The sequence below is a fragment of the Dipteris shenzhenensis genome, chromosome 2, assembly GCF_047967505.1.
Source record: "Dipteris shenzhenensis isolate YYH24624 ecotype China chromosome 2, Dip_SZ_1.0, whole genome shotgun sequence".
NCBI classification, from domain to species: Eukaryota; Viridiplantae; Streptophyta; class Polypodiopsida; order Gleicheniales; family Dipteridaceae; genus Dipteris; species Dipteris shenzhenensis.
Genome location: NC_141597.1, coordinates 51,880,212 through 51,891,242, shown reverse-complemented (window position 1 = coordinate 51,891,242; position 11,031 = coordinate 51,880,212).

Below are 11,031 nucleotides of genomic sequence, written 5' to 3'. Positions count from 1 at the left end.
CTGCTTATCCTGCTAGCTATGAAATTTTGAAGCACATATTTTGGGATGGATTGAACCAAGTGAACTTTAAGCTCCCTCAGTAGCTAAGTGCTCTTAGATGAGAGTAGCCATCTCTTTTTATTGAATGTTTCAACATTGACATTTTCAAATCTCCTCCATTTTAAAGCAACAGGGTTGTCTTCCCTCATTTCATTTGGATAGATATGAAATTGCCTCTTCTTCAACTTGAGACTACAATGCTTGCATGTGCCACAAATGCATTCAATGCGGTGCCACTCAGGGTCTCCCTTTGGATAAACCATTACCTCCCACAGAGACCTTAGGCTATAAAACCTGGTCTCCCTTGGAACACATGATGAGGATCTAGGTGCCCTACAGACTACGCATTCACCGAGGAGACATGGTCATCGATCCCCATGGAGCAATGCTCCAGCACGATCATATCTCAGGCCATTCATAGCTTGCCAAGCTAGGTCAAAGTCTATGTGTGTTTTGCAACAACAAACATTCTTGTCTTTGAGTTTCCTAGTGTACTAGGGCATACGCAAAGCTCCTCTACTCAATTGAAATATCAGGATTTGGATCCATAAACTTGAGATACATCTCTATCTGCTAATGCAACATGTGGGAATGATAGCACACTGAGACCCCGTTTTGCACTATTATGAGGAAAACAAAACAAAACATAGTATGTGCAAAAATGCAATCTAATTAAACTAATCAACCTATGGGAAAACAAAACAATTGTAACCCCTAGGCTAGTTTAATATAGTCACATATAATGAATTTAATAATTAAACTAATCAAGCTACTAGCAAAACAAAATAATTTCAACCATTGCGCTTGTTTAGGATAGTCACAATTTCAACCACTAAGCTCGTTTAGGATAGCCACAATTTCAAACACCGGGCTGGTTTAGGACACGATCATAATATCAACATGGGCTGGTCTTAGTCACAATTTTTACTACCGAGCTAGTTTAACCTGACAATCTCAACTTCACATATTAGACAATAATAAGTACGAGTACTGAACCTGTGCTTTGCATGAGTAAAGATGCATGACCATCCTCAACCACTCCCCATCTGAAGGTGGATATTTGATCTTAAGTTGTTTATCAATTCACCTCGCATACTTGGATTAGATTTTGAAATTTTGGCTGTGTCTTAACCCATGGCTCTAAAACCTTGCATCTCCTCCTTTCATTCCATTAACGTTCCATCTCCTCCTTCCTCCCGAAGGTGACCTTCCATCTGCTACATTCCATTGACCTTCTATCTCCTCCTTGCCCCTAAAGTTGCCTCTTGTCTTTCCACCTCCTCCTCAAAGCATGCCTCTTGTCTTCCCACCTCCTCCCCTCTCTAAGCCTCCATCGAAGAGCTCCTTCTTTGTGACATGTGGCAGCCTCTTCTCCTCCAAGCTGCCACGTGTCCACTCTTTTTTTTTTTTGTGTCCATGGATAATAGTTAAAGATATTTTTTTCCATTTCTTAATTTCACAATTAGAAAATAACAATATATTGTTTTCATTTTTGAATTTCACAATTAGACAATACCAATACATTGCTTTTGTTTCTTTATTAAAGTTCAACTAGAATTTCAATCAGTAACTACTGTTTGACTTGAATCAGCATCAGGCTAGTTTAGGACAATCACATTAATTCTAAGCTTTCCTGGTCTAGAAATTAAGTAGTATATGACTAGAATAGTAGAAAATTAAATTTAACTAAGTTAAGTGCTAAGAAATAGTAATTTCAACATGACTTTTTGTACACCTCAATGTACCATTTCCCCACAAAGGATCACTCTTATTGGTACACCTCAAATACCTCTCTAATCCCTTGAAATAAGGAAACACTAATTGGAGGCCCTTTTGAGACCCCAAATCTCCCCTAATGGATGTTTAGTTGCAAAATATATTTTTGTCAATTTTTGTTCAACCACGTTGGTTCAAGACAATCACATAACTCGTGTTTGAGCTGAACCCAGCCACGGTTGCATGATGTCCCCAACCACCGGGCTGGTTTAGGACAATAACAATATTTTATTATTTTATTGTGAAATATAGTGTTGTTAATTTTTGTTCATCCATGCTAGTTCAAGACAATTTCATAACTAGTATTTGAGCTGAACCAGCCATGGTTGCATGCTGGTTTAGGATAATCACATTAAGTCCAAGCCAACCTGATTTAGAAATGAAACAAGTAAACTATCCCAAAGCTCAATCACACAAACAACCACCGAGCTGGTTTAGGCAACCATTGATCCATGTTGTATCAAGCATGTGTATGATGTGCTCTTCAAACACCTTGCATCCCATCCACTTTTTATAGATGTCCTTTCTACTTGGAGAAACTCTTATATTTTTTCTCCAAAACGCCGTCACTTTAGCAATGACTTTCGCACTTAGGTTCTCTCTCCTTTTCTTGCGTTTTGTTGAAGCCCACAAACTTCTTAGATGGGAATGATCAGGCATTACTTCCGTTCTACCGTCAACCACTAGAGCCACGTTGGTCCTTTTGATTGACAAAATCTTTGACATTATGCACCTAAGCCATTTTCCTTTGTTTTAGGGGACGCCTGGCATAGCTAATGTTGCCCTCTTTGCAATTAGTAGGTGATCTAGGCTGTGTACCCCTTTCACTTTTTGTATGCCATTTCTCAGGTTAGAGAGCATCACCTCGGACGTGCATCTCTCACAGTGTTGGTAGGGTTGTTACTCGGGGGGTTCACCTCACAACTTTTAGTGTACCATGTGTATTCAAATGCATGGGACCACATATGTCTGAATGCAATAAATCAAGCATTTCAAGCTCTTTCTTTCCCCTTCTTTTATGGGATGATTTATTATGCTTTCCATAAAGACAGTGCTCACAAAATTCAAAGTAAAAAAAATACTAAAATGCAGTACACAACCTAAATGGCATAAGAGTTTCATTCCATTTTGGCTCATATGGCCAATCGGGCAATGCCACAAAAAAGTACTTGGTTGCTAGATTATTGCAACAACATGGAAAGACACCCCTGATACATGTAAGGGATATAGAGTCCCACACTTAGAACCCTTGGCCAAAAGCATACTTGGCACCTTGATACAGTGTCCCACATTTGGCACACTTGACCAAAAGCATAGAGCCCTTTTGAATTTTCCAACTCCCAAAACCAAAGATGGTCTAAAAATCGTCGTCATCTAGTTGACCTACTGAAATGAGACTCTTGGTTAGCTTAGGCTCATGTCTCATGTTTTTCAAAATGCAAACCCATTTGCAAAAGAAAACTTTATATCTCCTACTCCCACTATGTCACATGCATAGTTATTTCCAAGATGCACACAACCTATCTTTCCACTGTCATAAGTGGAGAACCATTCCCTATGTGGGGAGTAACATGGAATGAAGCACCAAAATCCAAAATCCAATTGTGGGAATATTCATCATCTGAAGTGGTAAGCAACTCTGCAGTTATAATAGACATGAAGAGAATGTCATTGTCACTATTATCAGTGATGGCATTAATCTCCTCAATCTTCACTTTTCCTTTATCCTCCCTTGTACTATCTTCTCTTCCTTATTATTTGCACCCCAATTTGCATTCTTTTTCTTATCCTTTTGATCTCTTTTTGGGTCATAGCAATACTTTTTCATGTGGCCCTTTTTGCCACAATGGTAACACTCAATGTTTCATGCCCTCGATTTGCTAAGAGACTTCCCTCTTTCTTGGGACTTCCCCTTGAATTGTGATCTATCCCTTTGCACATTTAAGGCTGCATCGTGCTTGTTGCCTTCCATAGAAATTTCTCTAATCTCCTCAGCCAACAAGTTACCCACAACATCATCAAATAGTACTCCACTAGGTACAGAGTTACTGACATCTATATGGAAGGTATCCCATGAGGATGGCAATGAACACAAGAGGAATATTTCCTTACTCTCCACATCAAAATTCAGCTTATGAGCCTGAATCTGGAGAAAAATAATATTGAATTCATTCAAGTGAGAAGCAATGGAGACCCCTTCCTTCATCTGCAGCTCAAACAACATCTTCATGAGGTACACTTTATTAGAGGCAGTTTCCTTCTCATAAGTGGTGCATAATTTCTTCCAAAAATCTTATGTAGTCTTCTCATTTACTACTATGAAATAAATTGACTCTGCAAGATGAATTCTAATAGTAGACTTTGCTATTCTAACAATAGACTTTGCTAATGCATCCAACTCATTCCAATCATCCTCAGACATAGCTGCATGCTTAGCTGCAATTCCTTCCAAGGGTTTAATCTACTTCTTTTGAAAAAGAACATCCCATATCTATTCCTTCCACAAAGAAAAGTTTCTGCCATCAAACTTTTAGATGTTGAAAATTTCCCTATCTAACATGGAAGAGGATGCCATGATGCAAGTATAACAAAATCACAAGTGACTACAATCAAAAGTCACACAAAGGAAGAGAATATTGGTGAAGCAAGAAAACTGCAGTGTAGACTATTACTTTTTGCAATTTTCAAGGTCCTATAACTTTTCATGCGTAACTTGGATGCCAAAACTATAAATAGAAAAATGTAGCCAGCTGATAGCTCTACAAACTTCTGTTTATGATAGATCCAAATTTCTTATGGATTCTTTGATACTCATTGATGAAAAGAGAGTCTTGCTTAATTTTTCCTACTTCTACTGTCACAAAATTGCACAAACTGACAGTCCCAAATCAGCCACAAAAAGTGCCACTTGCAAGGCTATCTAATGGCAAACACAATGCCAACCGAGTAAGTGTTGAGGCACATCAAACTGTCAGCATAAACACTGTACATCCAAGATGCATAAATCCATCATTACATCCACTGCAAAGCATCCAATACATGCAGATGTCAAGCATCCAATGGCCTATGGCAAGAGATCTCCTAATAGTGAGTCTCAATGCTAGCCTACTATTGCTTGGGGAGTCCTAAACCTATCCATGAGCCAAGCTAAAGCCAAACTAAATCTGTGAGAAGTTCTCAACATGGAATAAGCACTAGAGCGCATCCAATAGGATCCAAAAATGTAGGAATAAAAAACTGAGCAAATAATGCTCTACTGCACCCAATCCAAGATGCACATGGCACAAGCACAAATCCCACAAAATGTCATACGATCAAATTCACAAAATGTCCTAAAAAGTGCTCCAAATCTGCAAATACTTAGTTGCATTCACATCTTGGCATCAAAGGCAACCTCCAACTGCATCCATAGAGCTCCAATGGTGCTCTTTCCCACATATCTAGCAAATGCTATGGTTTCCATATGCTCTTTAAAAGTTGCAAAATTGATATGGAAGGTATATCAGCACCTTCTCGGCTCTTTCCTTTTCAATGAGCTTCATACTGAGCCATCAAATACTTCAAACTTTGTTGAGGAATGCATAAGTTATGGGTCATGCAAAATACCTATATATAAAAAATTCCTTGAACGTCACCAAAAGTGGATATACTTAAGTAAACAATGACCCCATTATTAAAAAAGTTCTTCCACAATCTACTAAAATGACTATCACTAGCAAACCTTTCATCTCCCTTTGACATATCCTCCTTTATAGTGTGTAAATCTCAAATCTTTTGTAATTATCCATCAAGTACAATTTTCCTACTGTGGGCATCCCTTCTACAGCAAAGTAGCTTTCCATCCATGACACGACCATATGTCCAATAGCCCAATATGACATGGATTTCTAAAACAACTTGCCCTCTTTTATACACATGCAATCCTTGAGGTCCCCAAGCTATAGAATCTTTTCTACAATGTGCATACTCCACAAACGATACTCTAAGTACTTAATCTTCAGAGGACCAATCACTGCATTCAAGTAGTAATCTCATTGCTCATGATTTAGACCAAACTATTGTGTTCTCATACTCTCAAATTTCTCTCTAAATAATTATAGACACCCTTAGCTTTATTATACTCTCAGCTTTCTCCCTAAATAACTTTAAACACCCTCAACTGAAACTTGGATATCAAGAATTGCATCCTCCTCCTCCCATAACCCATGAACCTTTTATCAATGTGCAACCTTCCCTTTCTTAGGTTCTTGGGAGAAGTAGGTGCAGTATCTTCACATCTTGAAATTAAAGGTGCATGTGTCCTTAAAGCAATCACAAGTGATGATGGTGTATCCATAGCCTGAGTGGAAGTAGATGAACATTAGACTTGCCAAGGTAACTCAAAATAGATGCATCAGACCTTTAGGATCGATCCCCATGAAAGATTTCATACAAGGACATTGAAAGATCTACTAGCTTCTTCACATGTTCAAACAAGGAGACAAATGCATTTCCACAACTAATTTTGGGGATGTTCTTACGTCATGAGATGATGTAGAGGAATATCCATTGCTAGGATCATAAGTTGAGATTGAAACTGACATCCCATAAAATCACGAGTAATCTCTGAGAGGAACTAGTCAACCCACAGATTTTGGGGATGTTCAAGCTTATGTCGTGAGATGATGTAGAGGAATATGCATTGCTAGGGTCATAAGTTGAGATTGAAACTGACATCCCATAACATCATGAGTAATCTCTAAGAGGAACTGGTCAACCCACAGTAAGGAAATGCCAATATAGAAGCTATGGGTTATATAGAGATAAAGGCATTTAGGACTTTCAAATGTACATCCTCACCCAACCCTAAAAATATAACCCTAGAGAAAAAATGGATTTTAAGGTCCATATTTGCAAAATCAATTATAAACCTTGGGACTTGAAAAAGCTATATATGTTATACTTGATTATGAAAAATAGGCTTTTAGTTCCATATTGAGTCCTAACAACAAGGTTTTACTGCTTTCCAACCACCCATCGCATTTGATGCACTGTCCACCATCACTTGTCATCATTAATTAAAATATGGTGTAGCAGGTTCCCTTCTACACACATTATGCTTCATATGTGTCACTATAGTACACAACGATAGCTTATCTAGCAAGGGAAATTTGATAAAGAACTAGATAGGTTGAAGGCCTTCTCAGATTGAGTAGCTTGAGTAGGCTCAAAGAAACTCTCGATGGATAGTCTGGGCAAAATGCTAGTAGTAAGTGAGTATGTTGAGGAGTTGGGTAAAACAAATTACATCAATAATATTGATCAAACAACCAAAAAGGGCAAAACATCTCGTCATCATAAGTGAGGGCCTCAATAGTATTTGAGTTGGGGAGGCCAGAGGACTTAGGACGCACACCTCAAGAATGGCCACCAAGTGATGCAGTGAGGTTCTAAGGCCCAATGGGAATGATGTTTATCGTATATATTAGTTTGCTCTATAACTTTTTGATTCAACATGTTTTTTGGATTTTACCTAAGAGGCTATCTCTAGCTCTCAAGTATCAACTCCAAAACATACACAAATGCACACACATACACACCCCATGCATGTGCACGAGCATGCACAAGCACATCCGTGCACATGCGTGCATGGACGCATGCACACAAAGACACACACACACACACAAGTATACACATGCGATAGGCAGGAGGTGTGCATACATACACACACAAGCATGCAAGAATAGGTGAATACATTGCAGACCATGTCATGATAACCCCTCTATCCCCGCTAGCCATTTGGATGAATCTAGTGTCTGACTTGCTAATAGTTGTTAAAGTATAGGCACTACATTGATGATGCATTTAGATTATGTCTAGGGTCTTTATTCATCTACATATCAACTCACCATGGCCCTTCTCTTAGGGAGGTGGTGAGAAAGAAGGCCTTCCTATGATTGGATGGGTCTAGTTGAGAGAGGCACAAAATCCTCAACTAATTCTATAAATTTCATGGCTAGTTTTTTCCAAGACTAGGGAGAAGGTCTATGTACCATCAAGCGAAACCTACACTACCTTGCACTACAAGAAGTAAGGGTTGGTGTAACAACTATATCTTGGCATGATATAGTGTCACTGTGGCAAATGCGGTTCACAATTTTTCCATACAACCTTTGGTTTCCTCATGAATTTATGATAGCCACATTATTGAAAGGAACTACATTCAAAATACAACCTGTAAACTCATTGCTTTACAAATAAAATAGATTTAATATCTAGCACCTTACAAGGAATAGGGGTTGGTGTGATGGGGGTGTGATGGCTATACCTTAGCACATTAGATACTTGAGTAGTGAATCAAACAACCAAATGCTAAAGTTAGCATCAATACGTGGCATTGGCTTTGGTGCTTTTTCTCTAGAATTGTTCTCTTCAATGGAAACATAAAATATTAATGTTTATTTTTTGTTTGTTAACATGTAAGGTTCAATGTTTTTTTGGGTGTAGCCATTTTTGGTGAGGTTCAAGGCTTTCTTGTATATAAGTATCTTGCCTCTGCTGACCCATAACTTATGCATCGCTCAATAGAATTTGAAAAACCTTGTCTTAAAATTGTAGTACACATTCCAATCGTGAGCATGAGACCAAAGAAATATGGAACAAATATTTGGAACATGACCATTAAAGCATTACAAGTGCCATTTTTTATGTGAAGCATGCATCCTAAAGAGTACAGATATAACAATTTATTCAAAACATCAAAACTTTGTTCACACATACATGCAACCAGGTAATCATTCAAAAATACATTATGTGAGCTTATTTTCAACTAAAAGACACACCTAATTGAGAACCTTATATGTCATTTAAGGGGCCTCTAATGTTGTGCTAAAAGTATGCACACCCATTGAAGGCATGCTCCATAAGTTTTTGTGTTTCGTTGAGAACCAAAACCAATTGAAAAAATGGAAGCCAAACGAGTGGGACTAGTGCATGGTGGTCTTAAAATGCTGATAATTGGTGATATTGGTATCTAGATTCACCATGGAATGGAAGAACTTGAAAATGTTCAATTTGTGCATGTGCATTGGCTCTAAGCTTGCTCTCAGTTGTCCTTTACTCAATTCTCATTCTCACTCATCCATATGCACAATGATAAGCTCTCTCTCTCTCTCTCTCTCCCCTCCCCAAAGTTTGTAATTTCCATCTTCTCTCTTCTCCTATGTTTTCCCTCATAGTACTTTTGTAGCATGAAGGACAATAGAGTGAGACACTAGATGAAGAGGACTCCCTCTAATACATGTAGATGGAGAGGAGGAAGAGAAACATTATAAGATATAAAGAGCCACAAAAAATGTGGCCTATACTATGCATATAAATCAAACTCCAACCAATTATACTAACCTAAACGTATATAATATTACAATCATACATGAGACCATAACAATGACTATTGCAACAAGTTTGTAGGCACAATGTATTGCAAAAAACTAATGATAGGTTGCAAGCTCCACAAAGTCCATATATTTTAGGGATCTACATCATCTAAATAAGGTAGGAAACCAACATTCATGGTGGAGTAGTTAATTATAAATCAATCACAATCCTTGAATTTTGGAAGCCAGAGCAATATTGGCTCTCTTAAATATCAAAATTATATAGCCTTTGCCAAGGAAATGGATGTTTATGACAACGCATGTTTGCCTAATCAAGTGGTATACAACTAGCTTTCTCTAAACACTATTGGTGGCATGCTAAGAATAAAACTATAGAGAGGACATTATCAATTATGTAAATCCATGCTAGTCAGATCTTACAATCAGCTTCGGATATGCAACTAGCTTGCTCTATACATTTAAGGGTGCCATAGGACTAAGTGGGAACTCGATTACTACATGTGCATAATTCTCAATGCAAGTCTACTTATGAACAAGATCGTAGAGAAGACCATCATCAACAAGCATAAATCCATCTAGTTAGATCATATGGTTAGCTTGAGTTATTCCCTTGTTGAGCCTCTAGCTATTGAATGGGAATTGAGATCATCACATTCTTATGCGGTGTTCTACCTAACGGTCCATGCATTTTGGACAAAGTGTTATTCCAATCTCTTCATGTATCATCTATTGTAAAGGGGCATTTGGAGGATGTGCCCCAATTACAAAGAATGTCTTGGGCTAAGTCCCTCCCCCAGCGCTCATCTATGCATTCGCCATGATGTCAAATAACAAGGGGTTGCTTGAAGCTTTTGTACTCTTAGGTAGGGTCACTCTTTAAAAATTGATATAGTATGTGCCAACAAGCGTGCATTTAAAATAGCTATACATTTACATTTTTAAACATATTTATTAGTCATTGTTATCCATATGCATGTTTGGGTTTTGGGTATAGGCTCCCCTCTATGTGTCTAGAAAAATTAATGACATTAGATTAGTACCTTTAGAATCCCCCCACATATGTAAATGGCACTCTCCCACTTTCTCCAATATGGTACTAAAGACCATGGATCATTTTCCATGCACCTATCTTAGTTGTCATCGTGGTACCCACCTTGTAGAGCTACACTTTTTTTACAATATCCTAATCTGAGCTCTCTAGCTCCAATTATCTTCAATTGAATCCTGATCTTCTTGTGTTTCCAAAACTTCTTTCGGTCATAGGCTCCTACCTCACCATGCATTCCTTTAAGCTATGATCAACCCAACTTGACGTTCTTATTAGTTCTTGATGTAACTAGGGAAACAAAGCGATTAACACAATCCTTAGTTTATTTGGGAGAAAACTCACGTGGAAGTCCCACTCATTTTTAATTGTAGTGCTTTGGAGTACTTGAAGCCTTTATCGCATGACAGAATCTTTTGATAGGCCCCTTGATCTTAGATTCATGTTCATTAGCCCTAGTGCTAGCCCTTTTCCCCTTTGATGGAAACTCAATGAACCTCTACCTTCACATCTACCTCGCCCATAACAACTACCCTACAATCTACCCCAATCACAATGAAGTAGCAATTCATCCATCAAAGCCACTCGTGTCCACTCGGCCTTGTGTGGCCCATCCCTCCAATGCATCCCAATGATGCATCCATCAATATCCCTCCATTATGTTGCTTTCATTACATGTTTTGCGCTATGTATGCTTGCTCTATGTGCCCCCTCACTGCTTGCTCTACATGCCCCTAGATGTTCCTTTTGCATTACAATTGCCTTCAACTCGAGAATCTATGCCCTTTGCCTCTC